At 43.4% G+C, this 20,178-nt stretch overlaps 1 protein-coding gene across 2 annotated transcripts in view; it reads right to left on the bottom strand.

The window, feature by feature from the left end:
- Nucleotides 1–20,178, bottom strand: part of ERCC2 (ERCC excision repair 2, TFIIH core complex helicase subunit) — a 1,411,027-nt gene that overhangs the window by 610,311 nt on the left and 780,538 nt on the right. The window lies entirely within an intron of this gene.

Here is a 20,178-nt window from a genome sequence, read left to right as displayed (position 1 = left end):
GAATAAATGTGGCCTTTATTATAGGTGTATAAATAAAACGCTCTGATTCTTTAGGGCTTTTCTGCGGTCTGAATAAGATTTAAGAGTGACGGCTAATATTCAAACAGTTAAGGAGGCAGAAAACACGTTTCGTGTTTGACAATACACACAGATAACGCTTTCGATATGAGGTGAGTGAGAAACTTTCTCTCAAAATCCAGGTGAAAAAGAATGCAAGGCTCACAGGAGATAGTGATGCAGATTCACCTATCTGGCAGAAACACAGGGTGCCAGAAAAACAGTAATTAATTGCAAGTTTAATACCAGCCATTTGTGCCAACATTGTAAATAATATCTTAAACTCAAGTTGGATGCGTCGCCAAAATAGCAAATATCGAGGTAAAGTCCTTCAAAGAAGATTTACAGAATTTTTCCTTCAGCAGCAAAGGATCTTTTCACGATTCAGAACAAACGTATAATACATTTTGGAGAAGTATCATCTGAAGAGAAGGATATGGGGGTCGTATTCCATGAAGCCACATTTTAAGGCATCATTTATCTAAAGCAGCACATCTTGTGTTGCAGAGAAAGACATGCAGTTAAATACAAAAACCATCCATCGAGGTTACCTTTTTGCAACTGCCTGCTCATAAATACAGAGACAAAAACAGAAAAAACACTGCTTCATGACCCCAAAATCTACAGATGTGAGGTGGGGCTATGCTGCGCTCAAGAAAGCTGTCTTCTAAAAGAGCTCACTCACCTCAGAGACAACCCATACTCTATGTTGTGAGGTGTCACCTAACTGACTAAAAGTAGAGAGACGTGGAACAGATTCGCAGCAAGAATTATAAGTGCACCTGAGAACAGTCAAGACTATGACATACAGCCTATAACAGTGGTTCTTAACCTTTTGAATTCTGTAGACACCTACAAAATCACTTTTGGAATTCTGGGACCCCACTGAATCATTATTGGAATCAGGGGACCCCCAGTGAGTCATAACTGAAGTCAGGGGACCTTACCCTAGACAATTTAGATGATTTGAATATGGGGACAAGCACTTAACAAATGATAAAGTATTTGATGTAATTCATGAACAAACATTTTCAAAAAATCGAAATTCAAATTTTATTGTGAAGGTTGGAGCTTTTTCTAAATTCAATTGAGGCCACCCTATATTCTGTTTGACTGCTCCCACAAATCAATCTGAGGACACCAACTTCATTTTTGACCTTTAGTATCAAATTCCTTCACATTTATATGGAGTTTTAAAATGTTCAATTTTGTTTCTTTATTTATTTATACCTTATTAATCTGTTAATATTTACATTTCTAAGCAGTTACAGAACATGAGTAGGCATCACAGAGTCCCAGGGGCCCCCGGACAACAGGTTGAAAACCACTGACCTTTAACAATGGTTGGCAGAGACCAGGAGGTCCAACCCAGACAGCACAGCGAGGGGCCTGGTCTTGGGAAAAGTGGGGGAAAGCAAAGGCTATAACTGAGAAGCATTGGCAGAAGCATCTGATGAAAACACTGAGGAGAATAGGAAGTGGGGATCTGCCACTGACTGGCGAAAATAAGGTGATACAGCTTGCAGGCCTATTGAGGCTAGCATATTGGAGGACAACATACCTGGGAGGTGTGCCATTGACGACTCATTAGGAGATAGGTGACACTGAATGTGGTGACACTGATTCACCGAAGGGAAGCGGAGAGGGAAGGAAGGATTGAAACTATGAGAATGCAGGATGATATGACAAAGGTAACTACTAGGAAGTGCACCTTAAAGTATTTACCTTTCTGTGTGCCTATGGCATGCTTAGTACCTTTTGCCTTTGTTGAAAGTCCTCCCGCCATCAGTGTTGCATTGCGATTTGATCCATTCTTCCCCTCACATGTCCCAATCGGTCACCAATTTACTAAATGATTTACCGACCAGAAGAACATTGCCACATTGCAATAGCCTACTAGGTACTGCAGAAGCGAAATCATGTTATCTCCACGTCCAGTGGAGACCCACCTTAAATACTGAAAGTGCATTTCAAACAAACTCACAGCCTCAGTTAACCATATTGATAAATGCTTGAAATATCTGTGAAAGGTGTGGAGCGAGAAAGCAGTGATCAACAAACAAACAACTGAATGTTCCCTACCAGTTACAACTATAGCTATGGCACATCCACCCTCCATGTCATTAAGGATACTGCAAAGCACAAATTTGCAATTAGCCAACAGTAGCCGACACCAAAATCGAGAAACCCATGCTCTGATAATGTAACCTAATCATAATAAAAGGGTGGGAAGCAATTACCAAATTCACACTGCAGAGAGCATGACAGAAATACATTGCAGAAGTAGGCAAGTTTGGAACTACCTCTAAACATCACGATAGAGACATTGCTGGCATGCTCATTTTGAAATCTACACCGATATCTTCCCACTCGTGGACCCCAGGTCGGGCTACAAATACCAAGATCTAAAGATGTAATCTATAATGCCAATTATTATTTACAGAAGCAGCTGGAAGGGGAAAAAAGTACAGTTCAACACCCGAAGCACCAGCAGACACAGCATAATTAATCTTAAAGACCCTAAGGCAGGTACTATCAGTGATAAAAATGTCAATCAGTTGAGTCAAAGAGAGTACCACGGAAGGCAAATTAATCAAATCGTAAATTTCACCAACCCATCCAGACAGTATGCATCGGGTTAGAGATAGGCTGCAACGATAAAACAGCTAGACCTACTTAACATAGGCAACAGAGAGTAGCTAATGCTCTTCTCTTCTGAAAAAATATTAAATATCTGCGTCTGTACTCACATCTATGAATGCAAACCACACCTGGAAGTGGATATGCTATATGACATGTAAAAGCTAGAAACAACAACGGGTTGGCTCTAATCAGTAAGGCTGAGCCGAAGTATTTAAGAAACAAAGAGGAGTGCCAGTACTGATGTGGATTATTTGAAAAAATTAAATATCTATCCTATACTAGAAAAGAAATTCCAGAAAGGGAAATGCGAATTAATAGCTTTTTATTTTATCAAACTTATAGCATCAAAGGTTCAATGAATTTCTACATACACAACAAAAAATTCTATTTACAGCGGACACAAAAAACTCTTAGAATATAACTGTACAATGGTCATTCATACAAAAAAGCATACATATCACATTCGAACATCCTGCATTCAAACTATCAAACATATAATGTATAAAATAATGTATATACATTCAAGGGAAAGAAAGAAAAAGGAGAAGTAAAAAGGGAATGCCACGATCTGCATGAAATTCTCAAAACAATTTTTACATGGACTAATTAACTAAAGTATAGTACATTCCTGCAAATAGTACAACCAAATCAATGCTCATTGGGAGTCCTAGTCCAAGGTAATGTACAACTCAAACTGTGGCATACATTCATCAAATGTCCAACAGTCCTGGCAGACCACTGTGGCGGGGCCTACGCGTTTCGAATCCCACCGAGTTCTTGGGGATTCTCTTCAGGGCCTGGTGTGTTCTCTAAAATGAAAAAAATCAAACAAACAAGAAAAAGGTTTTTTAGAAAAGCATGAAATGGACAGCTGTCCTCATTTCAGGGGGGGACCAAACATCAGGGGACACTGCTGAGTGACTGGGGGGCATCTCAACCTGATTTTAAAAAGTATAGACCAGGGGCCTAGGTATTGGATATAGAAAAAGAATCACGAGGCAGGTGAACAATTTTCTAATGCCAATGGAAATTACCATTTGTTACTCGGTAAGGGGTACTCACCCTAAGTATGTCAAAAGTGTTCCTACTTTGAACGGTGTCCTGTGTAGCACAACAGATGCCGGTGTAAGAGCTGGGGTCTATACACAGATGGAACAAGGTAAACAAGTTTTTAGGGACTGGACCATGAGTTACCAGAAACAACAAGCCTAGTCCGACTCGAACAATCCTGACTAGGCCACTCAGACTCACCTTCCTCATTTAGGAAGTAATCTTTAGACAACAGCCTTAAAGAACTCCCTCTTTTTGCCTTCAAGAAGGAAAGGAGTATATCCAACCATATAGTAAGAGCAGCCATGCCATCTTCAATACAACCCACATTACGCCAAATGATGGGATTGCCCCCTGTGACAGGACACCACAAATGTGGTACCTGTCTGTGCTGCGAATCAACATTGGAAGGGTCATTATTCCAGCACAATGGAATCTCGTGGAAGCACGAGGCCTTCTCCAATTGCAAAACTAAGTTTGTAGTATATGGTATCATATGTCCCTGTAAGAGTTTATATATTGGCAAGACAAATCAGGAGATTCGCCAACGCATCTCGCAGCACAAATCAAGATTAAAAAGAAAAGTGGAAAACGCCCCTTTGGTCCACCATTGGACACGCATGCAGCATCAGGTCGAAGACCTTAGGTGGACAGTAATCGCCAAGGTTGAAAAAGACCCCCGAGGAGGTGATTGGAACCTAAAATTATCAAAGAGAGAGGCGTTTCTAATTGTCAAATTTGATACAGCCTCAACGGGCTTGAATGAACTGAGTGAAATCTTCAAACTGTAATTCTACCACCTCCAGCCCTGGATATAACTGCATTAGTTCCATCCGATACATGTTCCCATTTCCACGCTCAACTCCACACCATGCTGTTAATGCTTTTACAGTGGTGTTTGGATGGTCACTTGGTTGGTTTTCCTCGAGGGTCGCTGTGTCATTTATGATCTCGCCCCTTAACTCCGCCTTGTCCTATTTTGAATAACCAGAAGGAGGTCGCGCTTTGGTTTGGTTTCCCGTTGTAGTCTTCGGCTACTTTTTTCATTTGCGGTGCTTCTGCGCATGCGCCAACGAGCAGTGCCGGTGAGGAATTATGTTCACGCCCTTGTCAGGCGAGCACTTTAAATAGTGACGCCTACTGCCCCTGCTCTTAGGACGCATGCGCCACGGATTAGTGCTGGTTGGAACGCTACGTTCCTCCGAACGTTTCACTGAGGTAAGTTTCACCCCCGCACTCGCTCTACTCTTCTCTGTCAGATGTAAGCTTCTGAACTTTGATAATTTAAGTCCCTATTGTGTGTCCAAGTCTCTGCGTGCATGGTATAACATCCCCGTAATGTGTTTTGCACCCGCTGTTGTGGTCAGTTACAATTCCTGTCAGGCACCACTTGTAATCTCTATTTCCGTTTTATTTAATAGGGACCCCGACCTCAATCCCCCTCTAGAACCGGGAAATTCGACCAAAATCTATCACATAAGGTAAACATTTGAACGTTAGGTTGTTTTAATGCGTTACTCCACCTCCATCCATGTTAAAGCTACTAATAGTTAGTTCTTGACTCTGTTTTCACAGCTGGTTATCGTTTGGCTTTGGTCTAAAGCGAACACCCCTAGACAGATCAATTCTATACTCGGAGTATATCGTTTGTAGAAAAAGACAACTGCTTACGACTTGACCTCTCGTCCATACGTTTCTTATAAGATATAGGGGTGAGTCACTTCCTTGGAATCCACTCCTTGGGTGTTTTTGGTTTTTTAGAGACCTTTTTAGAGACCACTTAGATCTAAAAAGGTGTTTTCTAACTTCCAAACAGGTTCCACCCTGGACCCTTTCCTAGCTTCACCCGGCGGAAGGTTTCAAGCAAACAAAGATTACTTCCTAAATGAGGAAGGTGAGTCTGAGTGGCCTAGTCAGGATTGTTCGAGTCGGACTAGGCTTGTTGTTTCTGGTAACTCATGGTCCAGTCCCTAAAAACTTGTTTACCTTGTTCCATCTGTGTATAGACCCCAGCTCTTACACCGGCATCTGTTGTGCTACACAGGACACCGTTCAAAGTAGGAACACTTTTGACATACTTAGGGTGAGTACCCCTTACCGAGTAACAAATGGTAATTTCCATTGGCATTAGAAAATTGTTCACCTGCCTCGTGATTCTTTTTCTATATCCAATACCTAGGCCCCTGGTCTATACTTTTTAAAATCAGGTTGAGATGCCCCCCAGTCACTCAGCAGTGTCCCCTGATGTTTGGTCCCCCCCTGAAAGGAGGACAGCTGTCCATTTCATGCTTTTCTAAAAAACCTTTTTCTTGTTTGTTTGATTTTTTCATTTTAGAGAACACACCAGGCCCTGAAGAGAATCCCCAAGAACTCGGTGGGATTCGAAACGCGTAGGCCCCGCCACAGTGGTCTGCCAGGACTGTTGGACATTTAATGAATGTATGCCACAGTTTGAGTTGTACATTACCTTGGACTAGGACTCCCAATGAGCATTGATTTGGTTGTACTATTTGCAGGAATGTACTATACTTTAGTTAATTAGTCCATGTAAAAATTGTTTTGAGAATTTCATGCAGATCGTGGCATTCCCTTTTTACTTCTCCTTTTTCTTTCTTTCCCTTGAATGTATATACATTATTTTATACATTATATGTTTGATAGTTTGAATGCAGGATGTTCGAATGTGATATGTATGCTTTTTTTGTATGAATGACCATTGTACAGTTATATTCTAAGAGTTTTTTGTGTCCGCTGTAAATAGAATTTTTTGTTGTGTATGTAGAAATTCATTGAACCTTTGATGCTATAAGTTTGATAAAATAAAAAGCTATTAATTAGCATTTCCCTTTCTGGAATTTCTTTTCTAGTATAGGATAGATATTTAATTTTTTCAAATAATCCACATCAGTACTGGCACTCCTCTTTGTTTCTTAAATATGACATGTAAAAGGCAATGAAAATGTGTTCACAAAAAAATGAATGCAAACCACACCTTGGGTATCTCCCACACGGCCTCTTTCTAGAGTGCCTCAAACCCTGCACGCCCAACTCGATGCAGGCTGCACAGCTACACATTTATCTTTAACAACGTTTGATCATGACCCAAAGCCTTAGTATCTTACACTGGCTACCCATTGAAGACAGAATCAAATTTAAAATTCGGTGACCAGTCTATAAAGTCAAGTATCTGGATACGTTTAATTATATGTCCAACATAGGTACTAGTTCGGAAGGACACAGCGGCCTCAGAATTAGCAAATCTAGAGTTCAAAATCAATCTTTCTCATCATCCACATATTAATTTTTAAACTCTCTTCCTGTTGATTTCCGGTCCAAACCTGTTCTGCTGTCATCCAGAAAACATAAAAAGCCCCGACTTTCTTGGGTATAGCGGAAATAAAAAGTTCTCTGTCACTGTAACTTAATCCCTTCCCTTCAAAGTCCTAACTCTGTGTTCTATGAACTATGTAGCTGTCTGTTCTAATGTAAAGGGTTCTTTTTCTACAGCTAGTTTTGGAGTGCTAATGGTAAAGATACAGAAAAAGTGTCTTGTGGAGTCTTACATGACAACTTGCTGTCAGACAATATCTCAGTTACTATCTTCTTTATATAACCATTCTGTAGGTTATACAGTTCCAAATTCTGACAAGATCCTATCAGAGTACCCTGTTGCACACAGATCATAAATATATGCCAGAAAGTCCCCCTTCCCCTCCAACTTGCAAGTGTAGTTCAATGAAAAACAGATTAAGTGTGTGTCGCTGTTAATTAAACCTACGCGGGAGGGGGCCTAGAGAGCCAGCAGCAAGATGGCTGCACTTAAGTGCTGCTCGGGGCCAAAATCCGTTAATTATCAGGCAAACGGAACTCCATCGATCCTTTAACTTAGGAGAAAACAAATGATTATACACTGCGGAATGGTCCGATAGCAGTACGGCAAATGGAGAAATGTCGGTACGAGTGATTATATAGTCCGGCCAATTATCTGCTTATTTTTCTGCCCGTATTCTCAACTCGACCAACAGATCGAAATGCATCTTTTCTATTTTTAATGAGTTGACAAATTTGGATAGTGTATGTCGTAGGGTAGATCCGACACAAACCTTCTGTGACTCGCTCAACACCTATTTTATTGAGAAGATAGCAGACATAAAAGCCAGCATTGCTCAATCTCCGAGTCCTGTAGCGCCAATAACACCAGTCGCCCCCAACAACACTAGCCTCCTCAGCAGTTTCCCCCCGATCGATCCGGAACAGTTCCAGCAACTACTAGTAAGAATTAAATCCGGAGCTCCGTCAGACAGATGTCCTCCTTACATCTTAAAAGACTGCCTCTCGGCCTTTCCCACCCCTGCCTATACTCTCCTGAACCACTCATTATCATCTGGCTCGGTGCCCCTGGCTTTCAAGGAAGCCACGGTGATTCCACTCCTCCAAAAACCCGGGGCTGATCCAACTTGTAAGGCAAACTACCGCCCGATCTCCCTACTTCCCTTTTTGGCAAAGGTAATGGATGCACATGTGGCTAAATGCCTGTCTAACTTCTTGGAGGAATCCAACTGCCTCGACTCTCATCAGGCGGGGTTTCGCCCCGCCCACTCAACGGAGGCGGTTGTGACTGCAGTATTAGACACCATCCGAGACGGCGTAGACAAACGTCTTCCCCAGGCCCTGGTACTCCGAGATTTGTCGGCCGCTTTTGACACGGTCGACCATTCCATCTTGATCGACCGTGTCATCCAGGCCGGCATCCAAGGTACATTACCAAAAGGGGGTTGAACCCATGTAGTCGCGGGGACCTGGGTGTATGGTGGTAAGTGTAAATGGATCCCCGCAAAGAGAACGTGTTGTGAGAACCACACACAATCAAAATTTAAACAATTATAGAAAAATTACTCAAAGATAGTCAGACATTGTTATTTATTCAACAATACTGTATTTGAATCAATCAAACATATCAATCAACTTAATAAATAGCCCCAAGGCGGGGGAAGGTGAGGGGGAGAGAAAAAAAGTGCTCAAAGGGCGGTGCAGAATAGAACAAAGTACATAGAATCAAGGCAGTGACAATAAATTTTATGAATTACACTTAAAATCAGTCCTAGTTAACAAAAGGCCTACACAATTGCGGCATATATTATGTCAATAATAACCTAGGGACATTTCAACGGACACAAACATAGCTTGAAGTAATCAGGGGATTGTGCCGGAAGCCCCAATTAAACAGAAAAGGTCGTCGACGTTTCGACCCCTATTCGTAGGCTACATAAGATCCTCTATCGGGGTCTTCATCAGGACAGGTACAGGGGAAGGGAAGTGAGGTGGGGCAGTCTTATCTGTGAAATTCAAAAAACCAAATTAAATCAGTGCACTCATGTGAGCTAGAAATCATCATTAGCTCAAGCAAAACAATTTAATTCCTCTACAATTATTTAAACTATGGAGTCCGGGCCACAAAGGAGCCTCAAGGACATGGAAAAATGAGAAAGCAAGCAATAAGTCAGGCTTAAACTCACTAATGTCAATCATACCTGAAAGAGGTCAATAGAACCAACTACAACTCAAAACCAAACTTACTTCAGCCTAATACATTCAGAGCACTGGAATAAAATGGAGCGTCCAGGCGGGTGCTGTTCCAACTACACCTAGTGGCTCCTACAGTGCACCAGCTAGGAAATAAGATATCACAGTATTACTAAACATTCCCAGTAAAAGGCCTGCGCATAGTGATCAATAAATACACGAATGACTTACTAAAGGGCCAATCCACTGGTTGTCTGTACAATTATAATATGATACCGGAAAACTTTCAGCTTCAAATTTGATCACTGTTAAAAAAACACATACACATATGGTTATGTGTATTTCTGAAACCCTCAGTATTATAAAACGTCAGTACAGTACTCAACGTGCCCAAACCAGCAATTCATACCTCAGAGAGAATCTTTCTATCTCGTTTTCTTAATGGTGGTAAAAAACGTCTTATTTTTAATTCAGTACAGTACCAGATGTGATGGCTGAAATAAAACACACACACACCCGCCACCGTGTCAAAAATAATCGTTTCAAAGCTGAGTAAGTGGATATAACATATTGATTGGGCTTAACCCTGTCACATACCGTCTTAGATCGATCGCCAGACCCAGAGATATATACGGGTCGCAGAAGATAGGCAAAGGCGGGTGGGTCACAACATTTAAACACAATCCGCCTTTGAGCACTTTTTTTCTCTCCCCCTCCCCTTCCCCCGCCTTGGGGCTATTTATTAAGTTGATTGATATGTTTGATTGATTCAAATACAGTATTGTTGAATAAATAACAATGTCTGACTATCTTTGAGTAATTTTTCTATAATTGTTTAAATTTTGATTGTGTGTGGTTCTCGGCATCCAAGGTACAGCAGCCAGCTGGCTGAAATCCTTCCTGGAAAACCGCTCACAGGCAGTCCGACTTGGAGAACTAGTTGGCACCAAACAAACCATCACATGTGGGGTTCCACAGGGATCTTCCCTGTCGCCCCACTTGTTTAACATCTATATATTTCCCATGATCCAGGCTCTGAGAAACCAACAAATAACGGTGTTCAACTACGCAGATGATTTGCAGTTGATCTTTTCAATCGACAATTCTGAAGCATCAATCTCCACCTTCCAGTCTACCATGAGATTCAGCCAAACTTGGATGGACCAGAATCATTTAAAACTGAATCCAGGAAAAACCGAGCTGGTTCTCACTGGAGACAGTGCTAGGTACTGGGGCCCACACTACTGGCCGTCTGACCTAGGCCAAGCCCCTATCCCCTCCTCCTCGGCAAAGACACTTGGAGTCACCCTGAATAGTGATCTCTCACTAAAAAACACAAGTGGGCCAGGTGGTCTCCAAGTGTTTTTTCCAACTGCGGAAAATTCGGAAAGTGCGACGTCTTTTGTGGAAAAGTGTGGCTCAGGGGTTAGAGGCAGCAGACCCGGAAGCTGAGATCGGTCCTGGACCAGGGTTCAATTCCCCGCCTCGGCAGGGTCTTGGGCTAAAAATTCAGCGGACTCGATAATTCTCGCCCCGGTGCCTCCTCGACTCACGGGTTCACACTCTGCGACTCTGGGCAATAGCTTGCTTAATCTCCACAACGGCCCCTCGCGGCGGGATGCCTGACTTTCACCTTGTGGATACCCTGCTATCTCACAGGGGAATACCAGGAAGGGTTCCCTAAGCAAGCGCCGGGACACCCACTGCGGGTAGCTGTGCGCTATATAAGCTCAACTACATTTACATTTACATTTACATTTTAACATCAGAAGCCATTACTCAGGTAGTAATCGCGACCGCGATCTCCCATCTAGATTACGCAAACTCTGTCTACCTGGGCCTACCGCTTTTTCTTCTGAAACGTCTTCAGATGGTACAGAATTATGCGGCTAGACTGATTCTGAATCGTCCTAGATGGCTATCTGCCTCCCCTCTATTGAGGCAACTCCATTGGCTCCCCGTGGCTCAGCGATGCACTTTCAAGACAGGGTGCTTAATTTTCAAATCTCTTCACTGTAAGAGCCCAAGGTTCATAGACAAACTAATCATCAAGTATGTCCCATCGCGGAATCTGCGCTCTGCCCACCTGGACCACTTACAGATACCATCGTTCAGCCGTAAACGCTCTGGAGGCTGCAGATTTGGTACCTTGGCTCCCCGTCTGTGGAACACTCTTCCCTTGGAAATTCGGTCCTGTCGGGACTTGCTTACATTCAGGAAAGCATTAAAAACCTGGCTTTACATTCAAGCATATCAATAGAATCCTGGATACCCCGTGTTCAAGTATTTTCTCTGTCTGTCAGCGCCAAGAAACCAATCGGTGTTACCGCGCTTTATAAATCATTTTTTACCATAACATAACATGGAACACTGACAAAATGGCGACTCCCATGCCTTGCGGGCAGATGTAGGTGGCGCATCGGCAGGATAAGACAGTGGCTGGAGCCATGGTGAGCTGCTCTGAAAAGAGTGACGTTGCTGAGCCCTGACTGCATATTGCCTGTGAGTGCATATTTGTAAAAATCCACGTACAAAGTTGTTAGTTGAAGTAAGTTTCCGTTTATTGAGTTCCCACAGACAATCTGGCGTGCAAGCCAGCATAGCTCAAAATGGCGAATACAACGACAACACAAAGTGTCCAGTATAACGTTCCTAGTGTGCCAACGGGCAGCGCGAGGCAAGGGCAACACAATGTCCTCGCGCGGGGGCGCACGGGGAAGAGACCATTACATACATCTCCTTTCCTCAGAGAAGAAAGAGAATAAGAAGGGAAGGAAGAAAAAAGAGAGAGAAAAAGGGAAAGAGAAAGAGAGAGAGAACGAGAGGGAAGGAGACAGGCGAAAGTGAAAGAGCACTAACACCTGTACCTGGCCGGTAATCTGACCACTCTGGAACTCCTCCTTTGGAAAGTACGAGGATTACTTGAATCAGGAAACTTACTGTTTTCTGAAACAGAGTTACGTGACAAATCAACATCAACATTAGAACTTTGCGTTTCATTGACATCATTTACTTTTACGATCTTGTTCATGTTCCACCAGTTGCGCCCATTGACGCGTACAGCACTGCCGCACACTTTGTCTACGATAACAGGTTTACTGAACTTGGACTCCCCCTTTTTCACAAAGCCTTGTTTCTTTATTTTCACTAGGTCGCCTACAGCAACCTCCCTGCTGGAGACATTTTTCCTGTCAAAGTATTTGTTTTGCTTACTTTGGACTGCACAGACTTTATGTCTGACGCTTTCATCTAGCTCCTTAGGTGTAGTGTTGGACTTGAACCATTTGGACAGGTTTAAATTCCGTGCACGGCTTCCTGCCTCTAAGTAGTTCGAAAGGGGAGACACCAGTGGATGAGTGGGGGGTGGTCCTGTAGAACCATAACATTGTTCTCACCGTGGGGGGTATTACTTTGTTGTGTTCAATGGCCCACTTTACACAATCCACAATAACTCTGTTTAGTCTCTCTACAAGCCCATTGGTTTGGGGATGGTAAAGTGAGCTTCTGAGATGAGTGATAGAAGATTCTTTAAGAAATTCTTCAACATCAGATGACACAAATTGCACCCCATTGTCTGAGATAATGGATTTGGGGAAGACCTCCCTCATGAAAATCTCTTTCATAAAGTCAGGATCTCCTTAGAGTCAGCTCTGGGTACAAATCTGACTTTGGGCTACTTTGTGTATTAATCCATCATGACAATGGCAAATTTGCTCTGATGTGGCAAGGTGTGGAATGGTCCTAAAACATCAATGCCCAGTTTTTCCCAAGGAGATTCAGGAAGTAGGTATGGGAGTGAAAGGAGGATTGGTTGTGCGGAGACTCTTATCGCTACTAGCACAAATGGTGCATTCCAGCACTAGGGCATCAATGTCTCTATCCATTTGAGGCCACCAAAAGTATTCACGAACCCTGCGTTTGGTGAGAGTGGCTCCCAGATGTCCCTCGTGTGCCATATTAAGAAGAGTATTTCTGATGCTTATAGGGGGTATTATCTTATCTAGTCTGAAGACCAAGCCATCTTCTAATGAAAGTTCATCACATATTTTTACAAACAGTTGTATTGACACATCTACATTCCTTTCTTTGGGCCACCCCTGGATTATGTATTTTCTTACATCTTTTAAGCCTTCATTGTTATCCATAGCCACATACCAGCTCCCTTCCATCACTGAACACACATTCTTTAACTCGACACTAAATATTATACAATCCTCTTTTTCATCATAATCAATGTCCTCAACACAATGGACAGATTCACTTTGAGCAGGGGGCAAACGTGACAGGGCATCAGCCCTGACATTTTTCCCTCCTGCAATGTGTGTGACCTCAAAGTTGAATTGTAAAAGCTTTGATGCAAGACGTGCTACGCGTGGTGTAGCATTGCGGTGGTTGGTGTTCCCTAAAATTGCAACTAAAGGTTTGTGGTCCATTTGTAATGTAAATTTCCTGCCCCATAGGTAATTCGTGAACTTCTCGATGCCCCACCAACATGCTAGACGTTCTTTTTCGATGACTGAGTAGTGTGTTTCTGTGTCCCTCAGTACCCTTGATGCAAAGCCAATAGTATGTTGCTGATGTTCAACTTCCTGTGTCAAGATTGCACACAGACCGTAACTGCTGGCATCCACTGTCAACGTGCAGGGTACAGAGGGTACAAACGGTTTCAATGCTTTGACAGTGCTTAATTGTTCTTTAAGCCAGGAAAATGCTTGTTGACAGTCATTGTCCCACACAAATTAATTTTGGTGTTTAAGCAATTTAGAAATGGGTCGTATCCTGGTAGCATAGTTCTGAATAAAGCCAGCATAAAACTCAGTCAGACCAAGCAGAGATTTCACTCCTGCTTTGTCTTTTGGAGCAGAGGCATCCAGGATTGCTTGGACGAGACTTGGTTTGGGTGTGACTCCCGCACTGGAGATGGTGTGTCACAGATATTCCACCTTGTCTTTAGAGAACACACACTTGTCACGTTTGAGTACAACACCATGTTTTCGAAAGATGGAGAGAATCTTACACAAGGTCACATCATGTTCTGCTTGATCTTTGGCATATATAAGGACATCGTCCTGAAAGATTGCTACATTTTTTAACCCTTTTAGTAAATTGACCATGACTCGCTGGAAGACTGAGGCTGCCGAAGCCAGGCCAAACGGCATGCGACCGAATTGGAACATACCTGACGGGAAGTTAAAGTCTGTGAAATGACGTGAGTCCTTATCAAGCTCTATCTGGTGGTATGCAGAGACCAGGTCTAGTTTCGAGAATACTTTGGCCCCTGCTACTACTCCTAGCATTTCAGTGATGTTAGGTAAGGGGTGTGAGTCCACCCGAATCACTTTATTAAGGCTTCGTAAGTCAATGCAGATTCTCAATTCATTATTTTTTTTCTGTGCTACAGCTAAGGATGAAGACCAATCAGAGGACTCGATGGGTTCGATTACACCTCTTTTGTGCATAGACATACGTTCTTTTTCCAGGTCCTCCCTTATGCTGAAGGGTATACTTCTGATCTTATGTTTCACGGGTACAGCATCATCTCTAAACTTATTTTATGTTTGAATCCTTTCATTCTGCCTAACTCACCCGAAAACAATTTAGGGTATTTGTTGAGCAGATCTTCAACATGTGCGACGTCACGGATTGCTAAAACTTGTTCTCTAGCACTTGGGCATAACATCATGTTGAACAGACCTTGATGAAACCATCCTAATATGTTCAGGCCATGCACAGCCACATATATCTTCCCATGTATGTGCCTATTTTTGAATACCATAACATCCTCAAAGTACCCTAGGAGGTCAATTTTGCGCCCTTCATAGGACACTGGTTCACGATCGGGAGGTAGAAGTGTTCTTTTGCCCCATTTCTTTCTAAAGAGAGACTCAGTTATTATGGTGATGCGCGCACCAGAGTCTACTAGAAGTCTCAAATTCTTTACACCAACCTCTATCACTACATATGGATCAACGCAATCATTAGGATCACCACTTTTAACCTCGCCCTCGTTCACCACAAGTACCATGTCTTTTAACTCTCCTAGTGTATCTTCATTGTCGCTGTCACTTGAGTCTTTGACACACCCTATGCGTACATTTCCTCTCTTGTGTGTCTGACACACTTTATCAAAGTGTCCAACTTTCCCACAGGAACGACATACTAAATTTTTTGCTGGGCATGGTCTTCCATTTTTTTGTGTGAAATGGGTTACCACACCTAAAACATATGTCAGTTCTCTTAAAAAAACTATTTTGTAGGTTGTCTTTCTTTTTTTTTTTTTAAATATGAGAGATGTACAGGAGTGACCACTTCAATGTTTTCATTTTCAAGTTCTTTAATAGATGTTTCTGATGTTTCTATGCTTTTTGCGATTCGAATAGATTCATCAAGAGATGGGTTTTCTAATGAGTAGTTTTTCGTCTTATCGATTTGTCTAAGCATTTGCTTATAAATTGGTCACGAATCAGCTGTTCACTGAAGTTCTCAAATTCACATCCTGCGACCATTTTTCTGAGTACAGTTATGTAAGTGTCAACATCTTCTTCTGTCTTTTGTGCTCTTTTGAAAAATTTGTGTCTCAACACTACTATACTAGGTTGTTTATTGTACCTCTTTGCTAATTTTCTTACAGTGCTTTAATATTCATCTGGTTCCTCCCCTCAACAGTTTCAGCTTCAGGTAGATGTTTGAGGTTGTCCCTACCTTCAAATCCTAATGAATGTAGCAGTAAAAACTTTTTCCGTTCAGGTCTGAATCTATGTGCGCCAATTGCCCCTAAATAATTTTCAAAGGCATCAAACCATTTCCTCCATACTATTGGTGGTTCTCCTGGTGCATCAAGAAATGGGGGAGAAGGATGAACAGCCTGCGTGTTGTATTCTCCAGTAAGAGTTGATCACTCTATACACTACTAATTTCACTTTTTTCAGTTAAAAAAAATTCGAATAGTACTGAGTTACCATACAATCAAATATATGACACTAGTAAATTTTCTTTTCAGTTCTAGTGGTTGACTAGACCTTTAAAAAATACAAAGATTTATTTCACACTTTTTTCAACTTGAAGTTGTTTTCTCATAAGATAATAATTTGGTAGTACGCAATATCTAAGAAAATGTGTCCAAGTTTTTTTTCTTTTTATCGGTGTGCGTGTCACCGTGTTTTTCGTTGCACGCTGATAATTCAAATGCTCGTTAAAGGGTGAGCGTATCACCGCTGACGGCACCAGAAGAGTGTGAAGTAAAAAATATGTGGTACCTTTTATTCCTGCACTTCTCTCCAGGAGTGTTTATTGTGGAAAAGTTCACAAGCCCCGCAGTATTTTTCTCCGATGTGAATATCCTCCACTGCTTCTTCCAACACCCAGCGCGGAGGGAGGAGCCGGCTGACACACAGAGACTGAGCGGGCTGGCAGAGGCGTTACCGTCTTGCGAGTCCTCCAACCATAGCCGATCGCGTCGACACCAGGCGGGGATTCCGACTTCTTGACACACAGATTCCGCTTAACAGCTTCCTGAAGTGCTGGTCTTTCCTTTCTCTGTCTCTCGTGGTCTGTCTTGACCTTGGCCGCACACAGCCCCTCGCTCTCCGAATCTTTCCTCACACAGCACTCCGGATACGGAGAATACGTTACAAAGGTACAATTTTCTTGTCGACTCTTCTCCTTTTTTTTCTTTGCATTACCGCTGTGCTTATTTCTTTGTGGGTTCTGTGTGGGAACTCACTTCCATCGTCGCCATTAATGAATGCAATAATCCACGTACATAGTTGTTAGTTGAAGTAAGTTTCCGTTTATTGAGTTCCCACAGACAATCTGATGTGCAAGCCAGCACAGCTCAAAATGGCGAATACAACGGACAACACAAACTGTCCAGTATAACGTTCCTCGCGTGCCAACAGGCAGCGCGAGGCTAGGGCAACACAATGTCCTCACGCGGGGGCGCACGGGGAAGAGACCATTACAATATTGCTAGGAGAAATCTCCCGAACGAGCGCATACGGGATACAATCTGTGGGCCTAGCTGCCTGGAAAGGCCGGTCAGGTGGCAAAAAGGGCTGCAGACAGCAAGAGCACACACCTAGCCTGCAACTCACACAGACTGTCGGCACACATTGGGCCCATGGCACAGAGTTAAGCAGGCCGGAACAGAGCTTGCAGATACGGACCGGCAGGAACGATAATGATGGCCGTGAGTGGGGAGCGCTGATACGGGTGATGCCACAGCAAGAACCGGAGCATTCAACAGATGCGAGGTGGACCCTTTATACACCCATTGGCGGAAGATACCTGTTCACCCTAGATGTCACGGTCCTGAAGAGCAGGAGAAGAGAGCTCGGCAGAGTACACAGCCTAGGCCTATCGGTCACCAGGAACACAGAATAGAGAGTGGGCGCTGCGGTGAAGGAACGGAAATAGGCCGCAATCCCGGGTGCTGTTGCAAAAGTACTGTTGAGCTTGTTGTTGTGGGCCCCCTGTGCAGTGCTAAACAACCGGTGCAGGGCATGTAGGAACAGCCTGAAACAGTCCAGTCAGGCGAAGTGAGCGATTGAGAGCCCGCAAGTGTGGGAGTCCAATACGGGGTGATGCCATAATAAGAACCTGGGCACAAAAATGACGTGAGGGTGCGGAAATCTGAAATAATTTCTGTTAGCATGAGCTGAAGCCATTTTGGTTATGGCATCCATTTTGTTGGCTTTGTAACTCTCCCATCCCTGCTGCTCGTCTTTTTCCCTGCATGTGCTGTCTATTTTAGTTGACTTCCTGACTCAGCTAAAAGCAATATGCATACTAAAGAGTTTGTAGCTGCCTGAACACTCCACTGTCAATCTCTTAGTGTTGCCATAAGCATTCAAGCTCCCCCTCCCACTTTGCTGACTAAGTGATCTCCCATCTGCCCATGTTTGTCGGTAGTTATTCCTGTGTATGCTTGTACCTTCTATTTGTAACTACATGCTTACTCTGCAGCAAACTCTGTGTATAAGGCTTGTGTTCTGTGACTTCAATGTACTACCTCAGGCAGCACCTGAGAGTGCTGTATGGACGTAGTCCCACTCATGAGTGATTAATAAACTTGTTATTTGAATTCAAGCTTCAGTGCCAATCTCTATTTTGTTGGTCTAAGGACCCGTGGACAGAGAAGGCTGAACCCTGCACCAGTGTGCTCATTGAAAAGCACATTTCCACAAGGGGACCTATACTGCATCACTGGACGACAGATACCGCGCTTCCCCCCTGGTTCTCGCAGCCTAGAGGAGCTAGAGAGAAGAATCCTGCAGATTACACAACAATTGCACATAGCGGGGTAAGAACCTAGGCCCCCCTTACTCCAGTACGATTGACTATACTGAAGACAGGTTGGAGCTGCAGTATATGCTCTGGTAGAGAGGCGTCTGATAACCGCAACTCAGGTACTACAGGTGCATGGGACTTTTCAGACTGGTGGGCAGGGGGTAAATTGAGACACTGTCTGTGAAAGCTCTTCAACTGGATCGTACCTGCTCTGAACTTGGTAACGAGGTAGTGAACATGAGGAAGACGGAAAAACAATAGACAAAGCTCACTTCAGTTATCCCTTGTCAACACCTCTGGCTACTCCTCCTGTGAATACCTGGAAGCTGAACTGACAACTCAAAATTCCCAGCCAATTCTTCTAAACAACATTTATCTCCCCCCTGGAGCCCCCCAGCACTTCATCGAGGACTTATCTGAGCTCCTGACACAATCTTTAATATCCAACTCAAAAAATCTCTTTCTTGGGGATCTAAACTTCCCTTGGAACGACACCGATGACCCCACTATCTCCCTTCTCACTAATCTACTTGGGATCAATGAACTCAAACAACTATGCCTGTCCCCGACACACACTAAAGGAGCCATCCTTGATGCCATTCTCTTTTTTTTTTTTTTACAATTTTATAAAATTCTTTATTTTCAGCAGTATAACAGAGATAATCGTACATTCATTCGTCAGGTGCATGTACATAGTAATTGCATGTGTAGGCAGGAGAAATGAACATAACACATCGTGTGTCCTTAACTAACAAAGTGTGCCATGGGCAGGTATTGTAGCAGTTATGCGTAACAAGCAGATTCAAATCATGGCACAATTCCACTTCTGATCCATAAGTCATTCCCTGACAGTACATTTCTAATATATTCATCTGAGACTAACAATGTAAAGGGTTAGAAAAAACAAAAACATTAAAACCCAACTATGGTCATCATTGAGCAATTTAGTGTGTTCAACCACTGACAGTCCTCCGCAGGTACAGTCATTTAACAGTGCGCACAGGGTAGTGTTGCGTTTCCGCATTCTCCCGGCTGCCCCCATCACCGCACTAGCATACCCTTTTCGGCTAGTCCTCGTCTTCCTCTGAGTCCGAGTCCTCACCTTCCGGCAGGGGCTCACATGGCTCTCCCCTATATTCGTTCCACGGCGACCACACCTTATTCCACTTGCGGGGGCATGCCCGTAACACATACACTGCTCTTTCCTTTACCATTAGGAGGTCCATATTCCTTATCCACCCTGCTACCGTTGGCAACTCCGGGGCACCCCACCTCTGCGCAATGTCTCGTTTGGCCACTGTCACCGCCAGTGTGACCCATAGTTGTCCATACCTGTCTAAGTCTGTAGGGTCCCAAATGTTCAGCAGGCACTTACGGGGTTCCGGCAGGACAGAGATTTTGACGGCCTGTGAGACTGTGCGCAGTATCTGCCTCCAGAGTTCCCGGATTTGAGGACATTCCCATAGCGTATGGAGCAGAGTTCCCTCTTCCCCGCAACCCCTGAGGCAGTATGGGTGCGGCGCCCTGTGTATTCTGTGAAGAAGTGTGCGGGTGTAGTAGGTGCGGTGTAAAATTTTAAGCTGCACTAGGCGGAATCTGGCCGAGATGCCCACCTCT

The sequence above is a fragment of the Lissotriton helveticus genome, chromosome 9 (genome assembly GCF_964261635.1).
Source record: "Lissotriton helveticus chromosome 9, aLisHel1.1, whole genome shotgun sequence".
Lineage (NCBI taxonomy): Eukaryota > Metazoa > Chordata > Amphibia > Caudata > Salamandridae > Lissotriton > Lissotriton helveticus.
The sequence above is the reverse complement of the archived record's forward strand: the minus strand, read 5'-3'. Positions and strand labels throughout refer to the sequence as shown.